Below are 25,158 nucleotides of genomic sequence, written 5' to 3'. Positions count from 1 at the left end.
TTTCATTCTACTTTAATGATAGCACTGATGATATGTTTCAGGGAGAATTTACTGATGCCTGCAACTTACTTTGAAATGCAATAAAATAAGATGAATTGATGGGTGAATAAAGAGATTCAGATTTGGTTAATTCGTTACCAGCAAATATAATAAACTTTAACTGTATAATTATAAATTTTCATATACAATTCTTTCAACTTTTTGTAAACTTGAAAATTTTCATAAAAGGATATCAATGACTTTTTCTCTCAATTAACGTTATGAAACTAATTCCTACAACTTGAGGGGAGGAAGGAAGAAAGAGAAACATTTTTAAAGGGCAGAAAGAGGAAGAGAAAGAAAATCACAACCACAAAAACAAAGAAAACTAAATATTTATTACTTACTAATAAATTTGAATACTTGGCAGAAATGAATTGTTTTCTAGAAATCACAAAATACAGTATTCTCTTACAATAAGATAAAAATTTAGATTTTTAAAAAATCTCAGCACATTCTCAAATAGATTTTCACTTTATAAATTGGGAAAATTAATGGCAGGAACCATAGATTATTTATTGTACCTTCTTGAACCCCTAACTATGTCCTCCATAGATAGTTATCTTATTCAAAAATGTTTCTTCAGCAGTTATTATAAAGAAGACACTCTATGAAAACTAGGAACAAAGTGGTGAACCGATTTTATATCATCCTTTGTTTTGTGAAGTTTATAGGATAGCTGGTAAAGGGATTGTCAGGCCTCTGAGCCCAAGCCAAGCCATTGCTTCCCCTGTGACTTGCATGTATACGCCCAGATGGCCTGAAGTAACTGAAGAATCACAAAAGAAGTGAAAAGGCCCTGCCCCGCCTTAACTGATGACATTCCACCATTGTGATTTGTTCCTGCCCCACCTTAACTGAGTGATTAACCCCGTGAATTTCCTTCTCCTGGCTCAGAAGCTCCCCAACTAAGCACCTTGTGACCCCCACCCCTGCCCACCAGAGAACAACCCCCTTTGACTGTAATTTTCCATTACCTTCCCAAATCCTATAAAACGGCCCCACCCCTATCTCCCTTCACTGACTCTCTTTTCGGACTCAGCCCACCTGCACCCAGATGAAATAAACAGCCATGTTGCTCACACAAAGCCTGTTTGGTGGTCTCTTAACACAGACACGCATGAAATTTGGTGCCGTGACTCCGATCGGGGGACCTCCCTTGGGAGATCAATCCCCCATCCTCCTGCTCTTTGCTCCGTGAGAAAGATCCACCTACGACCTCAGGTCCTCAGATCGACCAGCCCAAGAAACATCTCACCAATTTCAAATCCAGTAAGCAGCCTCTTTTTACTCTCTTCTCCAACCTCCCTCACTATCCCTCAACCCCTTCTCCTTCACCCTTAGCGGCAAGTCCCGCTTTTCTGGAGGAGGGGCAAGTACCCCTGAACCCCTTCTCCTTCACCCTTAGTGGCAAGTCCCGCTTTTCTAGGGGCAAGAACCCCCAATCCCTTATTTCCGCACCCCAACCTCTTATCTCTGTGCCCCAATCCCTTATTTCCGTGCCCCAACCCTTTCTCTGCTTTTCTGGAGGGCAAGAAGCCCCCACCCCTTCTCCGTGTCTCTACTCTTTTCTCTGGGCTTGCCTCCTTCACTATGGGCAAGCTTCCACCATCCATTCCTCCTTCTTCTCCCTTAGCCTGTATTCTTAAGAACTTAAAACCTCTTCAACTCTCACCTGACCTAAAATGTAAGCGTCTTATTTTCTTCTGCATTGCCACTTGACCCCAATACAAACTCGACAGTAGTTCCAAATAGCCGGAAAACGGCACTTTCAATTTTTCCATCCTACAAGATCTAAATAATTCTTGTCGTAAAATGGGCAAATGGTCTGAGGTGCCTGACATCCAGGCATTCTTTTACACATCAGTCCCTTCCTAGTCTCTCTGCCCAGTGCAACTCATCCCAAATCTTCCTTCTTTCCCTCCCGTCTGTCCCCTCAGTCCCAACCCCAAGCGTCACTGAGTCTTTCTAATCTTCCTTTTCTACAGACCCATCTGACCTCTCCCCTCCTCACCAGGCCGAGCTAGTTCCCAATTCTTCCTCAGCCTCTGCTCCTCCACCCTATAATCTTTTTATCGCCTCCCCTCCTCACACCTGTTCTGGCTTACAGTTTCCTTCCGTGACTAGCCCTCCCCCACCTGCCCAGCAATTTACTCTTAAAAAGGTGGCTGGAACCAAAGGCATAGTCAAGGTTAATGCTCCTTTTTCTTTATCCCAAATCAGAAGCGTTTAGGCTCTTTTTCATCAAATATAAAAACCCAGCCCAGTTCATGGCTCATTCGGCAGCAACCCTGAGAAGCTTTACAGCCCTACACCCTAAAAGGTCAAAAGGCCATCTTATTCTCAACATACATTTTATTACCCAATCTGCTCCCGACATTAAATAAAACTCCAAAAATTGGAATCTGGCCCTCAAACCCCACAACAGGACTTAATTAATCTCACCTTCAAGGTGTACAATAATAAAAAAAAAGTTGCAATTCCTTGCCTCCACTGTGAGACAAACCCCAGCCACATCTCCAGCACACAAGAACTTCCAAACGCCTGAACCGCAGCGGCTAGGGGTTCCTCCAGAACCTCCTCCCCCAGGAGCTTGCTACAAGTGCCAGAAATCTGACCACCAGGCCAAGGAATGCCTGCAACCCAGGATTCCTCCTAAGCTGTGTCCCATCTGTGCAGGACCCCACTGGAAATTGGACTGTTCAACTCACATGGCAGCCACTCCCAGAGCCCCTGGAACTCTGGCCCAAGGCTCTCTGACTGACTCCTTCTTGGCTTAGCGGCTAAAGACTGACGCTGCCCGATCACCTCGGAAACCCCGTAGACTATCACGGATGCCGAGCTTTAGGTAACTCTCACAGTGGAGGGTAAGTCCGTCCCCTTCTTAATCAATACAGAGGCTACCCACTCCACATTACCGTCTTTTCAAAGGCCTGTTTCCTTTGCCTCCATAACTGTTGTGGGTATTCACAGCCAGGCTTCTAAACCTCTTAAAACTCCCCAACTCTGGTGCCAACTTAGACAATACTCTTTTATGCACTCTTTTTTAGTTATCCCCACCTGCCCAGTTCCCTTATTAGGCGGAGATATTTTAGCCAAATTATCTGCTTCCCTGACTATTCCTGGACTACAGCTGCATCTCATTGCCGCCCTTCTTCCCAATCCAAAGCCTCCTTTGCGTCCTCCTCTTGTATTCCCCCACCTTAACCCACAAGTATAAGATACCTCTACTCCCTCCTTGGCTACTGATCATGCACCCCTTACCATCTCATTAAAACCTAATCACCCTTACCCCGCTCAATGCCAATATCCCATCCCACAGCATGCTTTGAAAGGATTAAAGTCTGTTATCACTTGCCTGCTACAGCATGGCCTTTTAAAGCCTATAAACTCTCCTTACAATTCCCCCATTTTACCTGTCCTAAAACCAGACAAGCCTTACAAGTTAGTTCAGGATCTATACCTTATCAACCAAATTGTTTTGCCTATCCACCCCATGGTGCCAAACCCATATACTCCCCTATCCTCAATACCTCCCTCCACAATCCATTATTCTGTTCTGGATCTCAAACATGTTTTCTTTACTCTTCCTTTGCACCCATCATCTCAGCCTCTCTTCGCTTTCACTTGGACTGACCCTGACACCCATCAAGCTCAGCAAATTACCTGGGCTGTACCACCGCAAGGCTTCACAGACAGACCCCATTACTTCAGTCAAGCCCAAATTTCATCCTCATCTGTTACCTATCTCGGCATAATTCTCGTAAAAACACACGTGGTCTCCCTGCTGATCGTGTCCAATTAATCCCCCAAACCTCAATCCTTTACAAAACAACTCCTTTCCTTCCTAGGTGTGGTTAGTGCGGTCAGAATTCTTACACAAGAGCCAGGACCGCACCCGGTAGCCTTTCTGTCCAAACAACTTGACCTTACTGTTTTAGCCTAGCCCTCATGTCTGCGTGCAGTGGCTGCCACTTCTTTAATACTTTTAGAAGCCCTCAAAATTACAAACTATGCTCAACTCTCTCTCTACATTTCTCTTAACTTCCAAAATCTATTTTCTTCTTCATACCTGATGCATATACTTTCTGCTCCCTGGCTCCTTCAGCTGTACTCACTCTTTGTTAAGTCCCACAATTACCATTGTTCCTGGCCTGGACTTGAATCCAGCCTCCCACGTTATTCCAGATACCACACCTGACCCTCATGACTGCATCTCTCTGATCCACCTGATGTTCACCCCATTTCCCCACATTTCCTTCTTCCCTGTTTCTCACCCTGATCATGCTTGATTTATTGATGGCAGTTCCACCAGGCCTAATCACCACACACTAGCCAAGGCAGGCTATGCGATAGTACAAGCCACTAGCCCGCCTCTTAGAAACTTTCATTTCCTTTCCATCGTAGAAATCTATCCTCAAGTAAATAACTTCTCAGTGTTCCATCTGCTATTCAATCTGCTATTCTACTCCTCCTCAAGGATTATTCAGGCCCCCTCCCTTCCCTACACATCAAGCTCGAGGATTTGCCCCTGCCCAGGACTGGCAAATTAGCTTTACTCAACATGCCCCGAGTCACAAAAACTAAAATACCTCTTAGTTTAAGAAGACACTTTTACTAGATAGGTAGAGGCCTTTCCTACAGGGTCTGAGAAGGCCACCGCAGTCATTTCTTCCCTTCTGTCAGACATAATTCCTCAGTTTAGCCTTCCCACCTCTATACAGTCTGATAACAGACCAGCCTTTATCAGTCAAATCAGCCAAGCATTTTTTCAGGCTCTTAGTATTCAGCGACAGACTAATGGTCTATTAAAAACACACCTCACCAAGCTCAGCCACCAACTTAAAAAGGACTGGACAATACTTTTACCACTTTCCCTTCTCAGAAGTGAAACCCATCCTCAGAATGCTACAAGGTACAGCCCATTTAAGCTCCTGTATAGACGCTACTTTTTATTAGGCCCCAGTCTCATTCCAGACACCAGACCAACTTCCCCCAAATACCTTGTCATCCCTACTATCTTCTGTCTACTCATACTCCTATTCACTGTTCTCAACCACTCATACATGCCCTGCTCTTGTTTACACTGCCGGTTTACACTGTTTCTCCAAGCCATCACAGCTGATATCTCCTCGTACTATCCCCAAACTGCCACTCTTAACTCTTGAAGTAAATAAATCATCTTTGCTGGCAGGAATATGCTGAACCTCCTTAGGCACTCTCTAATTAGATGTCCTGGGTCCTCCCAATTCTTAGTCCTTTTATACCTGTTTTTCTCCTTCTCTTATTCCATTTAGTTTTTCAATTCATACAAAACTGTATCCAGGCCATCACCAATCATTCTATATGACAAATGTTTCTTCTAACAACCCCACAATATCACCCCTTACCACAAGATCTCCCTTCAGCTTAATCTCTCCCACTCTAGGTTCCCACACCACCCCTAATCCCGCTTGAAGCAGCCGTGAGAAACATCGCCCATTCTCTCTCCATACCACCCCCCAAAAATTTTCGCCCCCCCAACACTTCAACACTATTTTGTTTTATTTTTCTTATTAATACAAGAAGGCAGGAATGTCAGGCCTCTGAGCCCGAGCCAAGCCATCGCTTCCCCTGTGACTTGCACGTATACGCCCAGATGGCCTGAAGTAACTGGAGAATCACAAAAGAAGTGAAAAGGCCCTGCCCCGCCTTAACTGATGACATTCCACCATTGTGATTTGTTCCTGCCCCACCTTAACTGAGTGATTAACCCTGTGAATTTCCTTCTCCTGGCTCAGAAGCTCTCCCATTGAGCACCTTGTGACCCCCACCCCTGCCCACCAGAGAACAACCCCCTTTGACTGTAATTTTCCATTACCTTCCCAAATCCTATAAAATGGCCCCACCCCATCTCCCTTCACTGACTTTCTTTTTGGACTCAGCCCACCTGCACCCAGGTGAAATAAACAGCCATGTTGCTCACACAAAGCCTGTTTGGTGGTCTCTTCACACGGACGCACATGAAAGGGATAATAATCAAATTATCACCAAAATACCCACACTTAAATACTTAGGAGGAAAGCATCAGAGTACTAGCTCTGGCTTTAGTGTGAAGAAACAGGGAAAACATTTTATTGAGGATGTGTGTCAGCATTAACAATGTAAGAAGGGAGGAGATAGATTTCCAAGGATGAAGCAATATATACAATTTCCTTCAGTTAAGAGGGAGGCAGGCAACATGGAAAGTGAAAAGGCCTTAGTGGCTAGAAGGTAGAGAGTGGGAGCAGGTGCGAGGACTCTATGAGATGAGATGGAACAGGGAGTCATGAAAGGAAGTGCTTTATGGGCCACATGAAGGGGGTCAGCCTTTCACCTAGGAGCTAAGGAAATTTTATATTAGATGATTACACAGAAATAACATCAATAAGTAGTTTCACATTCTGAAATGATGACTCTGGTTGCAACAGGAATGGAATCAGAGAGAAGCATGAAAGAATGCTAATAAACAAAATAAGAAGCCATGGCAATTGTCTCTGTGATGGCTTTATCTTGTGTAGAGATATTTGGATAAGAAATAATTGTAGGAGAAAAGATGAATTGTACCTGATGATGGATTGACTGTGCAACAGTGATTGAGAGAGTAGGTTAAGATGTTTCCTAGGCTTCTAATTTCTCATTTGGACATTGACTAAGTAGTGAAAATGTTTTACATGGTACAGAACTTTGAAAATAAACAGGTTTTAAGAGACAGTCAGTAGGGTGGTAAATGGTTACAATAACCTGCCTTTGAAATATCCAGTTTAGAGATTTTTAATGAGCAGCAGGACAATATTAATTTAAATTTGGCATATCTGTAATATTTTAATTATTTCAATTAATATGAAGAATAGTTTGAAATGTGCAAGAATTTGTTATGGGGGTATTATTGGTAGTTGCTTAATAATTCTAAGTCAAATTAATATGCACATCTAATCAAAATTAAATAGTACAGATGAGACTGCAATGAAAAATACTGTCTCTGGCCTTCATCTGTCCTCATCTCCAGTAACATTCCCAGTGGGAATCGCTTTTAGCTCTTAATGACTTTTGTTCGTGTATATATAGAGAAGCAAGGAAATAAATACTATGTCTCCTCAAACGTCCATGAAGTTATCAATTTTCATTATTTTAAAGATGTTTTTAAATGTATTTCTGTTTTCTGAATTCTGTTTCCTTTGAAGTAATATTTTGGTCACTGCTGCTTCACATGGTCTTTAAACTTTTCTCAAAAAATGGTAATCATTGTTTGGCCTTCATGTTTGTTAATAATACAACATAAAAACTTACTTTGAACTATTTCTGTTGGTTAGGTTTCTTGACCGGTAGGTAGTCTTCATTTTAGAGTAAGTGAAAAGGGAGCTGCAACTTGCATCTTTGGCTCAAAAATAGCTAATTTTTGTAGCTAATTTGTAAATATATATAGAGGTTTTGGTATAGCACATCAAGTACACAGTAGGGAAACCCTTAGTTATTTTCAGTAAATCTGTGACTTTTTTATTTTCTGTCTGGGAGTTGACAGATGCTGCTGGTCAAGATTGAGGGTTAAGTTTGGGGTAAATAGTGGGCAGGGTCAACTGTTAATTGCAACCCTTCAACTAATTCCTAAGCTTTCAGACCCATTAGCTCACTTCAGCAATCCATCACATTTACCATTTGAGTCGAGATTTATTCAGGGGGAAAAAACATTTAGAGCTTTTTCTAGACAGATTCTTTCCTTCCAAGTCATAGTCCCTTCTTTCTCTTTGTGATTGTGGTTTCTTCCACGCTTTCCTTCAGTTACCACACCTCCTCCTCTTTCTATACCCCTCCAATTTTTTCTGTATTAATGAAAAACAAACAAAAAAATCTCACAGCAGATGACTCCTATTCAGTTCTCTTCCTAGTTGTGTATTTAATTTCTATAATTACCATTTTTGTTCATTTCTGTCATTTTTTGTGTGTTTCATATGAGAGAAGGGATAGTATGTTTGCTGTTTGGGATCAGAAACATAAATGCTATATTTACTGACATTGCTTTTTCGATTTTTTATTATTTTGAAATGACTTAATTATAATACAAGTACTATATAGCTCAGAAGACAAAGTAATTTCTTCATACAAAACTTTTCAAAGCATGTAACACAGAATAGTTCATGCCGATGCAATCTTAGGAATCTGGTATTCAAAATGTGTATAAAAATGGTGTACAAAATGTGTAATCCCAATTTCTGGTTCTTTGCCTAACAGACAACAGGCATTCAGTAAATATCTACTGAATAAATAAAAATATGTGGTAGTATCATTTTCGAAGATATATTTTTAAATTCTTTTACATCATAATGCTCTTTCTTCTTTTAATTAATTCTTATACAGTCTGAGAAGATCTGGAGCTGTTTAGAGGCAATTCCAGTAATGTACCTAAATAATGTGCAAGCCTTAAGGTCGAACTATGCATTTTCATTTATTTTTAATTCCTCAATCAAATCTAAGTACAGAGAAACTTGAATAACCAGGTTTTACAGAAGATATTTCCAATAAAGAATAGCTGTGGGATTATGCAAACGAGATTTTTCCACTAAATGGAATCAGGAGAAGCTTAAAATTAAACTTTCCATTTAACAAGACCAATGTAACTGAAGACATGGTTTTAAAAATCCATTAAGTCACTTTGGAAAAGGTAGTAAACACAGCTTCTGGAGACTAGAGAACTCCATTTGGCAATCTATACCATTAATGATACCATTTCCATTAAATTGCATGCATTCATTCCCTGTTTTACATCCTTACTTATAAAACACAATTTACACAAGGTTGTTTTGCTTTACTGCTTGAAAGAATCTGTTATAATAAAAAATAATACTCTTACCTATACCATTTTACACTGAAAGAAGTAGCCATCTATATCACCATCACTTCGAATGCAATTTCTTTTTCTATTCTTTCATTAAAGTGAGATTCATTACAGCAATATTTGCATGTTCGAATCTTCAAATAATTAGAAATACACTGGTGAGGGAGAGGTTTCTCAACAAACACTAGAGTATTCTTAAATAGAAATGGTAATATTTGCTATTAATGTAATATTCTTTCTTTCCTTTTTATGGTGAGAAGAATTGTGATTCACATGTTCATATGTTAGCATGGTTTATGTGACATTTTAAATCGGGTCACCTGGATTATGGGCATTCTTTAACAGAACTGAAAGGCCCAGCAATAAATTCTTCCTATAAATTTTGTATAAATAATTTGTTAATTAAAATGACTATGTAATAACACTACCCATATTTGAAATCATCTTAATTTGATCATAATATATTGTAAGGTGGTAAATGTTTTAAATTCTTGCCAACAACATTTGCCTGTCGTCTGAATGCAAGATCTTCCAACATACCGTTTTATGTGTGTTGCTTACTGTAACACTTACTTTACCATGTAGGAGTCCTAAAGCTTTATTTAAAGATTTTCTACAAGTGAAAATTTATTTTCTACAATTCCATTTGGCACTAAAATTCCAATGGCAGTCAGGTGTCATTTCTGTGTGATCGAAAAAATTGGCCACTATTGTTTACTTGGCAAAAGATTAGCATGTTCATGATTGAGACTTCACAATAGAGCTTTGCAATTTTATTAGGGCCAGCCTATGATGAATATTTTTATTCATGACCTTAGCAATGTACTGATATTAAATGTAAAAAGATTTAGTTACTTCATTTAGTTCCAGGTCATCCTTTTCCACCTCACCTCAAGAGGCCCATAGATAAAGAAAATATAGTATATTGTAGATGGTAAATGTTAGATCCTGCTTACAAATAAGAACTCAATGTAATATGAAAGTATGTTTGATTGTGGTAAAACAAATGTATTTTAAAAATAACTGCCAGGGCATTCAAAAGCTTAAAAAGAGCCTTAATAAGAGTATTTCTTCCAATTTTCATTACACATATATTCCATAGTATTACTAAATGATGTACATTTAATTTAAGAACAAAAAAAGTCAATGTCTGGATTTCTGGTGCCCTTTGAAATAATGTAAACAAGTCATTTTAGTAATGTAACAATACTTAATTTTGTAAAATAATGTTCCAATGAGTGAGAACTTCTGTGTTACAGGATATTAAACCCACATGGAAATAAGAAGTGTTTGTACATATTACAAAGTTATTTTTTATTTGATGAAATGTAATGTTATCTATGCTCTTACACAATTTTTCTTAGTTGTCACTAAATCTACATTTTTTATTATTTTATTTGTAGCTCTTTTTATATTTTGCATTCACCCAAATATAAATGTTAAGTACAAAGAATTGGCTCACTGATTAATAATGATTGATACTTTATTTCTCATTCCATATTAATTAATTTAAATCAGACTATACGTATAAATTTAATAAATAAAAAATAGAAAAATTTAAAGTTTTGGCTTTCCCATAAATGTCACTACACTAAGCAGGCAAAATATAGAAAAACTCATCATCATTTTATTTTATAGTCTAACTTTCTTGTGGGGAGTCAGTGATTTTTTTTCATTTTAAATTTAGCCTTCATGGAGTTTTATCCAAGAAAAGCAACTAAATGCCAAAACCTTTTACATAGTGGGCTAAAGATAGGAAGTGCACATATGTATGGCATGTGTTCTATACATTATTAGATCTCTGCCTTCATTTCTAATGCTAATACACTCATGTGAAGAGTTAAGCAAAAATGTCAGGTACTATATATTTAATATAAATATTATTGTTGATAAAAGGGAAATCAATGTGTGCGGAAGTAATCTAGGAATGTTTCTCAGAATAGACAAGCCATGAAAAAGAATAAAAATAACTAATATTTAGAAATACTAATCTTATTTTCTTCACAACAACTGTATGAGTTGACACTATTATTGTCCCTATTGTTAAAATGAGCAAAATGAGACATAAAGTGGTTAAATAAGTTCTCCAAAAATCACAAATCTAGTAAGTGTTGGACTAAAATATTAAACCTAGATACTATAGTTCCAACCTATGTTGCTGCTCAAACAGGTAGGGTTTGAGTCAGAAAGGCTCCTAGCTCACCATTATCTCAATTCTGTATGGCATACTCCATGAGTATGGGAGGCATTCATGGTTCTTATCAAAACTATTTTTCCTAATGAATGTCTAGGCCATCTCTGTGTGTGTGTGTGTGTGTGTGTGTGTGTGTGTGTGTGTGTCTACACTTAGTTAAAAGTTATTCTCAAGACTTCTGCATTGAGTGTTATTTTATATTTAAATTTTAATACAATATTTTGTTGATTTTTGCATTAGTTTATATAAAACAGTTACATAGAATGTCTGTCATTACAGAAATAAATTATGACTGCATTTATGAAATTGTGAGTTTATTATATTGTACTCAGAGTGAATGAATCTTTTTTAAAATAATATATCTGTGATAATAAAATTTGCAACAAAAATTATTTTGATACCAAAACATAGCATTAATACATACAAACTGTACTTCTGATTCTTTCTAATACAAAATAATTATCTTTTAAAATTGCTCTTAAAAAAGCAGTACTCGGCCGGGAGCGGTGGCTCATGCCTGTAATCCCAGCACTTTGCGAGGCTGAGGCTGGTGGATCATGAGGTCAGGAGATCAAGACCAGCCTGGCTAACACAGCGAAACCCTGTCACTACTAAAAATACAAAAAATTAGCCAGGCGTGGTGGCGGGTGCCTGTAGTCCCAGCTACTCGGGAGGCTTAGGCAGGAGAATGGCGTGAACCCGGGAGGCAGAGCTTGCAGTGAGCGGAGATCGCACCACTGCACTCCAGCCTGGGCGACAGAGCGAGACTCTGCCTCAAAAAAAAAAAAAAGCAGTACTGTTGTTAGTACAAAACTTCAAAAATATCAATGACTATAATTTTTAATATGTAATATCAAACTCTGTATTGGCAATATGGAACCATTTATTTACTGGTCAGGTAATAAATGTCTGCAGGCAAAATGAAATTTATTTCTCATCTATATTTATTATTCTTATTAATCCATTTATCAAAGTATCTTTATGGTTAACAAAAACCCCAGAGAAAAGTAGAATAAATAAATGCATCTATATATAATTTAAATGTAAAAATGATGTATGTGATGGAATTGCATTTACTGTTCCTGATCATCTCTGGTTCTCTGCTTCGGTTTATGCTTAATTATTTTGGTAGTTAAAAGTCTTATTTTTTGCTACTTATTGTTCTTCTGAATCCACCACCGTAAAAAAAGCAAATAAATATCCTAATCTTTTATTTCACCCCTAAACCATTATACTCATCAGGCAATTGGTGTTGTAGAATAAAGTAATGAATAATCAGATTTGGCAAGAAGTTACCTTTTGCTGAGTTACCCCACCTCTTCTCTCACAAGTAAGACAAATCACTTAAATTCTCAGAAGCACCTGCTTTCTCATATTTAAAATAGGGTAATAAAATCTGTGTTGCAATACTTTTGAGGCATTAGACATACTATTTGCAAAGTTTATATCAATAATTATCTTTTAATATAGAATAATTTGTGATAACTATTGAAATGATTATGATTATAAGATTTATAGACAAATGTATGGATTAAAAATGAAGGAAGAGTGCTGGGAGATTTCTCAGACAAAAGAAGCTGATGAAATCTTATATCTAAAATATAATCTAATTTATGGCACTATTTTCATTTAAAATTTATTGTGGCCACCGGTAACAATAGAAATAAATCGGCCTCCTCAACATAATAGTCAGTATTCTCATTCAATCAACCTCACCTTACCACTACTGAATCATATTAGCATACATTTGTCCAGTAGTGTGAGGCCTGCCCTTCATTGAGAACATTTTCATAATCACACACAGGGCCTTAGAACTTGCCATAATTTTGAGTTTATAACAGCTTAGCTTCAGAGAAGCTAATGCAGAAATAGACACTAGTATCTGAAAGAAGTCAGCAGCATTGTTTAAAACTTACTATGTGTCTGTAATGGTTAATTAACTTTAGAAAATTACCATTGCCACTGGAAAGTATGAATTTATAAACAAACAATCCAAAAAGGACTTTCTAGAAGAAGTGTAAAATAGTTTATGGTCCTCACTTTTTTGTTTTTTTTTCAATCTCAGGCCCTGTATAAAATTTCTCAAGGCTAGGAACTCTAGATGCTCAAGACTGGCTGACTAATGAGTATGGTTGTTGTTAATCCAATAATTCTTGGATTATTCAGTGACATCATATCTTTCACTAGACTATAACTATTTAAGTGGCAGGGCCTGCATATTTTTCTTTCTTCATATTTTTATAGTATTTCTATAGAACTAATTAACTTATTTTGACTGGAATGCCTACAGGCATAAACTATGAATATTTTCTGAGTACTTTTTAACCAGAATAGAAATTCAAATACACAATATGAATTAATTGAGAAATTATCAACTAAATAAAAGGGCTAAAATTATTAAAAAATTGATTACTTCATAATTTAAGAGGAATGAGTAAAAAGGAAGGATGATATCACATACTATCTAGTGTACTAATCATGAAATTTATTTCACCTTAAATTAAGAAAGACATCATGATAGAGAGCAGAGGGACTGAGTTCGTAAGTAAGGAAATTTTCACCAGTGATTCATCCCTGTCAATTAGCCTCTGTTCTGAAAATTTTGGCGTATTATTCTTGGTCTATTTTACTATTTGGTATGTGGCTTTAGAAACTTTTCTTTTTCCTTTCTGTACAATCAGGAAATAAGACTTAACTCTAAATTATATTCTATACTTTGATTCCTAACTGATTTATAAAAAAAAAATCCTTGGCTCAATATTTCATTAATTTTCCTTATGCCAATGTAACTTGGTCTTAACCATCATATCTCATCTTCATTTATTTTTCTTAGCAAAAAGCTTTGCATATGATGACATCATCATAAAACATATTCTTATGTCACTCAGGCCACCTAAAATATCTTTAATAAAAATGGATAATGAACAAAACTTAAAATTGTTCCCAAAATAAAACTTGCTTTCATGGTCACACATGCTTATGTGCAATAAATCACTGCTGAATCACAAGCCAGATGTATAGGGTTTAAAGGAAAATGGAAAACTAAATCATTGGATATAAATATCTATTTATAGTGTCATTTCCTTAATAAGGGAGAGAATGAATTTTTAAAGGACATTTTTGTTGTTAAAGGTGGGATGTGATGATTGGCCATGCATACTTTCTAATGACGTAGCAGACACTGCCTCTTGCCAGCCCACATCCATTTTTCCCCTTTTTAGAGATTTTTAAGTAGGATTGTTAGCTGAATATTAAGTTTTCCAGAATAAAGATGTGATTTTTTGCAGCCTAGTTTTAAGATATATGTGGCAATGGAATAATATGCAGGCAAGCACTTGTGAAGAAAAACAACCTGTGCAACTTGTGGGCTATACCTTTGGAGACAGAGACTTGCCATCTACTTCTCCTTTCTCTACAGTGTCATATATTCAAGGTTACCCTGGATATGACTTGTTTACATGATTTTCTACAGTAATTATTAACAGACCCATTTTCCATTCTCAGTTTGAACAAAAATTCTGTGATATCTCTACCTTCGTCCTTTTCATTTTGTAGAATGTTGAAAAGGAGGCAGATAATCTGAGGCCATATGGCGAGGGCAATCTCTTAGGCGTGCTGACACTACAATATAGAAGAACCTCAGGCCTATGATGATTTTGTGAAGCAGAAGCCCCTTCCCACTTGGACGTTTATGTTGAAGAACAATAAACTTAAATCCTGTTTCATCCACTATTTATTTTCGGTCTCTGGTCCACACATCTGAACTTACAGCCTAACTAATGCAAAAGTCAACATATTATTTGTAAACCTTTTATTGTTTTCTAATACATCTTAGCTACATTGAATTAAAGTCAGTATTAAGACTAAAATAAGAACTTAGATTTTCTTTTTTTTTTTTTTTTTTGAGATGGAGTCTTGCTCTGTCGCCCAGGCTGGAGTGCAGTGGCACAATCTCGGCTCACTGCAAGCTCTGCCTCCTGGGTTCATGCCATTCTCCTGCCTCAGCCTCCCTAGTAGCTGGGACTACAGGCACCCACCAACATGCCCGGCTAACTTTTTGTATTTTTAGTAGAGACAGGGTTTCACTGTGTTAGCCAGGATGGTCTCAATCTCCTGACCTCACGATCTGCCCGCCTCAGCCTCCCAAAGTTCTGGGATTACAGGTGTGAGCCACCACGCCTGGCCAGAACTTAGATTTTCAAATGAATTTCATAAGCCAAATTCTAACATCAAATATTCTTAAACTTCCGTCAAGCTAACTTTTAAAATACATTCTAATGATTTTTCTTTATTGAGGGAAAACAATATTAATCCACTAAAATGTTTATTTTTCTATTGTAGGCAAATAAAAAAGGAATGCTAATCAAGTGATCACACTAAGTTTTTCTAGCAATTATTTTTGCTATGAATTTCAGATTTAGCTTTCTCTGTAAAAACATTTCAGCCAATACTAAGAAACCACTCTTGGTGATTGTATTAGACCATTTTCACACTGTTGTGAAGAACTGCTTGAGACTGGGTAATTTATAAAGAAAGAGGTTTAATTGACTCACAGTTCAGCATGGCTGGGGAGGCCTCAGAACATACAGTTATGATGGAAGGCAAAGGGGAAGCAAGGCACCTTCTTCACAAGGTGGAAGGAAGCAGTGCAGAGTGAAGGGGGAAGAGCCCTTTATAAAACCATCGTATCTAATGAAAACTCACTAACAGGAGAACAGCATGGGGGTAAATGCCCCCATAATCCAAATACCTCCACCTGGTCACTCCCTTGACACATGGGGATTCTGAGGATTACAATTCAAGATGAGATTTGGGTGGGGGCACAAAGCCTAACCATATCAGTGATCTTATAACAGAGAAGGAGTGTGTGATTCAGAACTAATTGTTTTGTTATTTACTTGGAATTGGTACCCTAAGATCAAAAATGATTTCATAATTATTTTTACTGTATATGAATAAGAGACTATCTGTGAATAATTGCTGAGACCAGCTCGGTTGGGGAGACCCTAACCCAGCAGCACTTAGAGAAATTAAAGACACACACACAGAAATACAGAGGTGTGGAGTGGGAAGTCAGAGGTCTCACAGCCTTCAGAGCTGAGAGCCTCGAACAGAGATTTACCCATGTATTTATTGACAGCAAGCCAGTGCTAAGCATTGTTTCTATAGATTATAGATTAACTAAAAGTATTCCTTATGGGAAATAAAGAGATGGGCTGAAATAAAGGGATGGGTTTGGCCAGTTATCTGCAGCAGGAGCATGTCCTTAAGGCACAGATAGCTCATGCTATTGTCTGTGGTTTAAGAATGCCTTTAGTGGTTTTCCGCCCTGGATGGGGCAGGTGTTCCTTGCCCTCATTCCGGTAAACCCACAACCTGCCAGTGTGGGTGTCATGGCCATCACGAACATGTCACAGTGCTGCAGAGATTTTGTTTATGGCCAGTTTTGGGGCCAGTTTATGGCCAGATTTTGGTGGGGGGGGGGGCTGTTCCCAACACGTCCCCCTTCTTTGATTTGCAAAACGATAAAAGCAAAGGCAGCTTTGTCACGGTGAGCTACTTCTTGCAGGAGTCAGGATCTGCATCTGCAGACTATGCAAAGACAAAAAACACAGATTAAAAGCACAATCATAATTGAAATCACAGAGCTTCCAAGTGTTTTTATCCATTTTAATGGGTTACTAGCTGCTAACGTGTCTGCAGCTCTTAGCGCTCCGGTTCCTGGCATTAAGGTCAGGTGTGCCTGGGAAGCTTTAAATATATATATTTTTTAATTTTGCAATATCCAAAGACAAGTTTGTAGAGTGTCCTTCTAGATGCTTCTTTATTCTTTCCTAAATTTTGATCTTATTAAGAGCTATTAATAGTTTCCACAAATCCTTATGTTTAGCTCCTACAACGGGCCATATCATTTGGGGTTGAGGTGCCACCATGCTGCCATGGTTCCAGATAATAGGAACTCTTGCCATTCTTCTTATCATTTCTACCATCTGACCATTTTGTTCAGACCAGCTGAACGTAGTGTGTCCATGGCACACAGACTGAGGGGTGCAATTCAAGCTAAACATCCCTTTAGGGGACCAATTTCATAATGATTCCATAGGAATCATTGCGCAGCACCTCTGCCTGTTCTGCAATGCAATCTTCCTAAACAAGTACCTTCATTTTTTCTGGCCAGGTCCACTTCTGTTTACAAATAGGTTTTTGAGGATGGTATGCCTCAATTATAGGAGCAGATTTATTATGGTAAATGCTGAGATCAGAAAGCATGTGTAACTGTGTCATAGAGTGATTACATCCAGGCATTATTGCCAGCCAAGATTGATAAATATGCCCAATAAGTATAATTGTTCTCTCTGTCAGTCCTTGTTGAAGGAATACTCATGGCAATGGTGAGCACTGCTATCATAGCTACCATTAAATTACTCATTGTGACTGGCTGTCCCGCTTTCCTCAGGTTTTCTTCCACCATCTGTGACAACTTCTTGATCTGTGCCCAGGTGGGTGGCTGTGTTTGACAGGTGTTGCTCGTGAAAGTTGGGGTCCTCCTCAGCATCAGCCTTGACATGGCTGCAACCAAGGGGTCCTCGGGATCCTCCCAGAATCTATTCCTCGGCATCTGGCTCATGATAAGGTTTCAGGTGTGTTGATGGTATCCAAATCGGCTGTTGATTTTGGCCTGGAGAAACACAAGCATAACCCCTACCCCAAGTTATTATCTTACCTATTTTCCAACTTTTGTTATCGGATTGCATTAGCAACCAGGCAATCAGCCATTTGATTCCCTTTAGTTAAAGGTCCGGGAAGAGGTGTATGAGCCCTAATGTGAGTGATGTAAAAAGGGTGCATTCTACTCCTAACTGCTGTTTGAAATTGGGTAAATAAAATCATCAGTTGTTTATCTGTATGAAATCATAACTGAGCATTTTCAATTAACCGTGTGGAATGAACCACTTATGAAGAATCAGAAATCACATTAATAGGCATCAAAAGCAGTCAATACCTCAATTGCAGCTACAAGCTCCACTTTTTGAGCTGAAGCATAGGGCATCTGGAAAACTTTACCTTTTGATCCAGAGTAAGAAGCTTTACCATTACTAGACCCATCTGTAAAACAATGAAAACACTTAGTAGGCTGCAGGTTGTTTAATGCAGGAATTGTAAATGCAAATTGTTCAGTCTTGCTCAGCTAAGGGGATAGTAAAGAAACAATCTTTTAAATCTATGACTATTAAAAGCCAATTTTAAGTCTTCTAAAGCCTCCAGTTTCTTTTTACTCAGTGGCCATTGTTCTATCCAAATTGGCTTATCTGTTAACCATTTTAAAGGTATAGGTTCTGGAGGCTTAACAATGGCTGCCATCAAAAATGATACCCTAAACCTTGGTGAGGACTTTGTCTTTCCCCTTGAAGCAGTTCCTTTAAAACTTTCAAATTTTTTCCTAGTCCCATACCAGGGACATACCCCATTTCATGCGTCATATATTGACTTTGAGGGCTATATAATTGTTCAGGAATTAGAACTTGTGCTCCTCATTGTTGTAATAAATCTCTTCCCCATAAATTTATAGGTACAGAAGTTATAATTGGTTGAATAATCCCAGGTTGTCCATCGGGCCCTTCACAGTGCAAAATATAACCACTTTGATATACTTCAGGGGCTTTACCAACTCCAACTATGTTAAATTGAGCGGGTTGAATTGGCCATGCAGATGGCCAGTGCTGTAGAGAAATGATTGAAATGTCCACTCCTGTATCTCCCAAACCTTTACATTTCTTTCCCTGAATAGTTATTTCACAGTTAGGATGTTTATCAGTGATTTGATTTACCCAATAAGCTGCTTTGTCTTGTTTATTTTTGCTTCCAAATCCTCCTGTTCTTTTAATTTCACTTTTCCCCATTCCCACATATGGTACAATCAGGAGCTGTGCTATGTGCTTTCCTGGCTCTGCTTTCCGGGAAACAGAAGTAGATATAACCATTCGAATTTCTCCGTTGTAATCTGAATCAGTGAGTCCTGTAGGTATTTGTACCCCTTTTAAATTTAAACTAGACCTTCCTAGAAGTAATCCTATCATCCCCGCTGGCAAGGGTCCACAGACTCCTGTTGGGACTTTTTGCAGGGGTTCCCCAGACAGAAGGGTCACAGCATTTGTGTAGCATAAATCTACTGTGGCACTACCAGCTGTGGTGGGGGACAGACATTGTACAGGGTTGAGGGAATGGCCTGAGCCAGAAATGCCCCAGTTTGGAACGGGGCCGGGCCGGGCCCCTCATGATGTTTCCCAAATTTAAAAGGAAAAGGCTCAAATGTAGCTATAATATGGCCCTGTTGATCTGGCGGTGTGTATTCTAAGAGGGAGCTGCCAAGCCTCTAAATCACCCTCTCATCTAGCTTGCTGAATTCCTGCCTGAATAGTACTGAGAGCGGTTCCTCCAGGTGCTGCTCGAACAGTCACTGGGGTACCTACTTTTCACCCAGTGTCCTCTGGAAAAGAAAGATCTGGAGGGTCAGGCCACTCTTTTTCTTCAAAATAATAATGAGGGGGTGCAGAAGGGTAGGGATGAACCTCTTCCTCCTTTGCTGCTTTAGCTTTAGCTGGTAAACAACCCTGCTCTGTAACCTCTTCTGTTACTTTGTTATACTCTCCTTCCTCCTCATCATCAGTGTGAAAAGGTTCCAAAGTGGAATGAACCAGAGCCCAGATTGTCCCACTGTTACCCTGATACTTCCGAGCTCCCCTTCTTACTCACCACAGGAATTCCTTTAAGACTACTCGGGTGTCCTGCAGCTTAGTTCCACTTTCTCCAACCATCACTTCAGCGACCCTTCGACCTGGATTCAAGTCCCCACGTATGGGTGCTGCTTGCCGAGACCAGCTCGGTCAGGGAGATCCTAACCTAGCAGCGCTAGAGGAATTAAGGACACACACACAGAAATATAGAGGTGTGGAGTGGGAAATCAGGGGTCTCACAGCCTTCAGAGCTGAGAGCCTCAAACAGAGATTTACCCATGTATTTATTGACAGCAAGCCAGTGCTAAGCATTGTTTCTATAGATTATAGATTAACTAAAAATATTCCTTATGGGAAATAAAGGGATGGGCTGAAATAAAGGGATGGGTTTGGCTAGTTATCTGCAGCAGGAGCATGTCCTTAAGGCATAGATCGCTCATGCTATTGTTTGTGGTTTAAGAATGACTTTAAGTGGTTTTCAGCCCTGGGTGGGCCAGGTGCTCCTTGCCCTCATTCCAGTAAACCCACAACCTTCCAGCATGGGCATTATGGCCATCATGAACATGTCACAGTGCTGCAGAGATTTTGTTTATGGCCAGTTTTGGGGCCAGTTTGTGGCCAGATTTTGGGGGGCCTGTTCCCAACAAATAATAATTATAGTTTTTGATATAAATACTTGGATATAGTATTAGATATTATAGAAAACTGTTTTTAGTAACACAAGGGAAGTCTGTGCTCCCAGGTAAACACCCCTTTGTTCAAATTTTATCAATTATATAGAACTGTCTAGTTAAAATCTGTCGTGTTTGAATTTTATTTCCATTGAATGCTTCCTTTTTGCTTAATCTCCAAGACTGACTTTTTGTCAGAGTCCATGTGATGAAGTTCCTTTCCTGAACTACCCAAAAATGTGTGCATTACAACCAACAGGAAGTCAGTCACGGGCTCTGAGCCTCTGCATACTCTGACATATTCTGATTCCCCTGTATATTTTCATTTTTGCAGGATATTGACTCACTGTGATGGAACTAATCTTAAGTATCAAGGAATAGTAACAAAGTTTTTTCAAACAGAAATGATCAGCTTAATCTACAAGACATCAAAATGCATCATAGGCATTTGCTGGATAAACTACTGTGCTAGATGTCTACTGGTTGCAACAATTTACATATAAAGACCTGAACTCCCTTCCTTATCATTTTATAAACTCCCTGAAAATCACTCCAGAGTACATAGAGTTTTATCCAATATTCTTTGGTGTGTTAATTCTTTCCCAGCCACTGAATATTTAGTCATACTTTGTAATCTCTCTGCCCACCTATTTGGCTGGGTATTTGAAACCTTCCCACCCATTACTTATTTTCTACCCTCATAATGTGTTCTCAATAAAATAATTTAAACAAGTATTTCACCTATCAAAAAATCAGTTACTTTGGATGGGAAAACTAAATCACTTCCCATTTTTGTGGCATACTACCCTTATTCTGATTCCAATAATGTCATTTAAGCTTTCCTCTATGTCAAAAAATAGTGTCCTTTTTTCCTGTTATCTAGGTCTTATCCATACTTTGTGGTCTTGCTTCAGTATACTATTTTTTATTTTATTCAACTAATGTAGAAGCCATTATTTATGACATTCATTTATTTGTTCTCAGTCTGAGCCCTCTTTTGGTTCCCAGGGAGCAAAAATACAGGTTTTTTTCCTTCATAGAACTTACCTTCTAGTAGGGAGACAAAAGTGCTTACTTAAAAGAGCTCTTAATTATATTACATAAATTACCCACAAATACATAGATGGGTTCACAACTATGATAATAGAAGGCAGTAACTTTTATGTGACATACAGTTGCTTCAAATAAGGCTAAGGAATTCTAGTTAGACAAAGAATATAACTCTTCTAGTTTTGAGGATCAGGGGAGACTACATATAGATAATAGAAAGGAAAACCAGGGCTAAGTAGACAACTAAGAGGATTGTCTTTTGAGAAGGCAAGATCTGGAAAATAGCTCTAAATATGAATAACCAATGGCACTCTAGACAGGTAGTCAGGGGCAAGAGTGCTTACCAAAGAGAAGTAGCTAAGATGCCGAGAGTGTTTGAAGAACATGACAATAAAGACTGTCAGTTAATAGGTTGATCTAAGAAGACAGATTGCCAACATATATGAGGTTAGGAGTTAGCAGAGTATGCAGAGCAGTTCTGGAATTGCTTCAGTAAAATTGTGTTATAACCAAAGATCAAATCTTTAAGACCAGGAGTTGAAAATAAGACTACCAGAGCAATCTTACGTGGTAACGCAGCTTATGTACTTTCTTGAATCTAAAGGGTATTATTTGTATCATGACTATGTGACGGGACCTCCAAGCCCATCCCTAGACTGAGAAGAGTACAATATTAATATCTATAAACAGGAGACTTACCTCACAAAGGACTTCTAAAAATGACTTATTTCTATAAAGTCACTTAAAAATTGATTCCATATTTCAGACAGCACCTTTTATTTTGATATTGCATTTTTTTTCTACAAAACACACTATCTCACTGTGATAGTCCAGTAATATAATTTGAGGAAAAAAATCAAACTTATCAATTCATTCAACAAAATAGTTTCTAGTCAGAGAATTTCATAAATAATAAATTTGTCATGCCATGTTTTAATAATCCCATAACAGTTCATATGGATGATGTGACATTTGATGGGATATTCTGCAGCTTGATTTATAGCCAGGAGAAACTAGAGACTGAATAATCAGTTGGGCATGTATTAACTCTAAATTTACTTTCAAAGATTAACCCAGATACCTCTGTTCTGACACAAAAGTAGGACATTCATGAGAATAGAGAGTTTGATGTTGTAAAAACAAATGCAAAAAGTTATTCCTGAGAAGTGCAAGTTAATTCTGTAGGATGAGGAGAGTAAAGATGCCTGAAGATGAGAATTTCTGGAAAAGGAAACTATATATTGGGAAGGAGTGAAATCCAGAGGAATAAAGAACTAGAGCCAAGAGACACAGTTTAGCAAACAGAGAATTGCATAAAGAAGGATACAGGGTCATTTGATTGAAAAAGAAATAATAACTGACAAAATGAATAAAATTATAAAGAAGCCAAAGTTATTTAACATATGTTAATGACACAAACTTACAGCAGTTTCTATATTGTGATTGTAAAGGAGGTTATTTTACAGACAATTGTGGAGCAGGAGAAAATGAAGAATATAGACTAATCAGAGGAGTTGCAAGTAAAAGAAAGAAATGAATCTAAAACATCAGATTATCTAAATTATTTAACATTTTCTTAGCTAATTCAAACTCTTCCCCTTTACTCTACCATTGCAACTTATTTCCATAGTCTAATCCTAGTCTTTGACATTGCCAAAGACAAGAACCCCTGCATTGTGTTGATTTCATGCATACTACTCTGTGGTCATCTTTTTCTATTTTGCTAGCTTGCTTTTTAATAATTCACCTTGGAATTCTCTGACTCCTGAAGGCTCTACATCCTATTGAACTAATATTAACACTGAAAAGAACACTGAATAAAACCCCAGGAATACAGAAGCTCTGAGTGGACTGTACACTTGAATTTTAAAGCGAATTATAGAAGTTCTAGATATTAATGTAATAGAATATATTCAGGATTTTATGATAGGAAAAAATTCTTAGAGAGGACACAGAAAAAAAACAAGCTTAAGGAAAATGGTTGATAAAATTTACTACATCAAAACATTGTTAAGAATAAGAAAAGGGAACCTTAATATGGGAGAAGATATTTGAAAAACTTGTTGTACAACATTTCACTGAAAGCATATCTGATCACTAAACGTGAAAATTTGCACAATACCATTACTAATCATGAAAAGGCTCATTGAAACACAATAACATGTTTACACCCCCACAGAATTAAATAATTATGAAGACTAACAATACCAGTGGTGGTAGGAATATAGAGCAACAGGCATTTTCATACACTGCTTGTGAGAGAATAAATTAGTGTAATTACCTCCCGAAAAATGTTTGACATTTTCTATTAAGCTGAACATAGTCATAGCATAAAACAAGAAATTCCACCAAAAAAGAATGTGTTAACAGAAATGCATATACATGTAAAAGCAAACACAGGCAGAAAAATATTCACAGTAGTATTACTTTAATAGCTGAAATTAGTAACTGCCCAGATAATCACATTAGCTGAATGGGAATTTAAATAAAGAAAAAAAATCATAAAATATTAATACCATACAGCAATGAAAATGAATTTATTATAGCTATATGTAACAGCATAGGGGAATACCATAGTCATAATAAAGAGAAACAAGCCAGACACAAGAGAATACATACTGAATGATTCCAATTATATTAATTCCAAAAAGTAGCAAATTGTCATACCAGAAGTCAAGATCGCAATTAACTTTGAGGACTAATGAGGGTATTGACTGGGAGGTGGCACAGATGAAACTAATAGAATGTGGTCAATATTCTGCTTCTTGACCTGGTTTTGGTTGTAGAGGTATTTGTTTTGTGATAATTTATTGAGCTGTACTTTTATAATGTGTGTAATTTTATCTATATGATTAACACTACACAAAAACGCTAAAAGAAAAAACAACATGCAAATAGAATCATGTTGGCTGACTTCACTCTAAAATCATTATTAGGTCTTTGAGTAGGACATAGCTTCTGCCAGGCAGTTATATTTGTTTCCCTTATGATTAAGAGGTTCTCCTTTTTTTTTTTTTGAGACCGAGTCTTGCTCTGTTGTCCAGGCTGGAGTGTAGTGGCGTGATCTCGGCTCACTGCAAGCTCTGCCTCCGGGGTTCACGCCATTCTCCTGCCTCAGCCTCTTGAGTAGCTGGGACTACAGGCGCCTGCCACCACGGCTGGCTAACTTTTGGTATTTTTAGTAGAGATTGGGTTTCACCATGTTAGCCAGGATGGTCTCGATCTCCTGACCTCATGATCCACCCACCTCAGCCTCCCAAAGTGCTGGGATTACAGGCGTGAGACACCGAAGTTTCCCTTTTGATTAAGTGGCTTTCTTTCTTGGTTTTGCATCTTGAATTATCTTAATTCAGTAGAAAACAGTATGTTCTGTTGGAAATATAGAATTTGTTGTGAAAGATAGACTTGGAAGAAAAGATTAAGTATCCGTGATGTGGGGTTTGCAATAGGATTTTACTTATAGACAAATTGAATTAATGTGAATTCATATTATAATGCCATTGCTGTAGTTTAACACAGCTCCCAGCTTCATCTCTAAGTGTTTTGGGGTATAATTCTGACAATATAGACAAACTAATCTTCTTAACAGAAAAAGTATATTTCCCTATTATTTTTTTC

Source organism: Pan paniscus, chromosome 3, assembly GCF_029289425.2.
Source record: "Pan paniscus chromosome 3, NHGRI_mPanPan1-v2.0_pri, whole genome shotgun sequence".
In the NCBI taxonomy this organism is placed as follows: domain Eukaryota; kingdom Metazoa; phylum Chordata; class Mammalia; order Primates; family Hominidae; genus Pan; species Pan paniscus.
The sequence above is the reverse complement of the archived record's forward strand: the minus strand, read 5'-3'. Positions refer to the sequence as shown.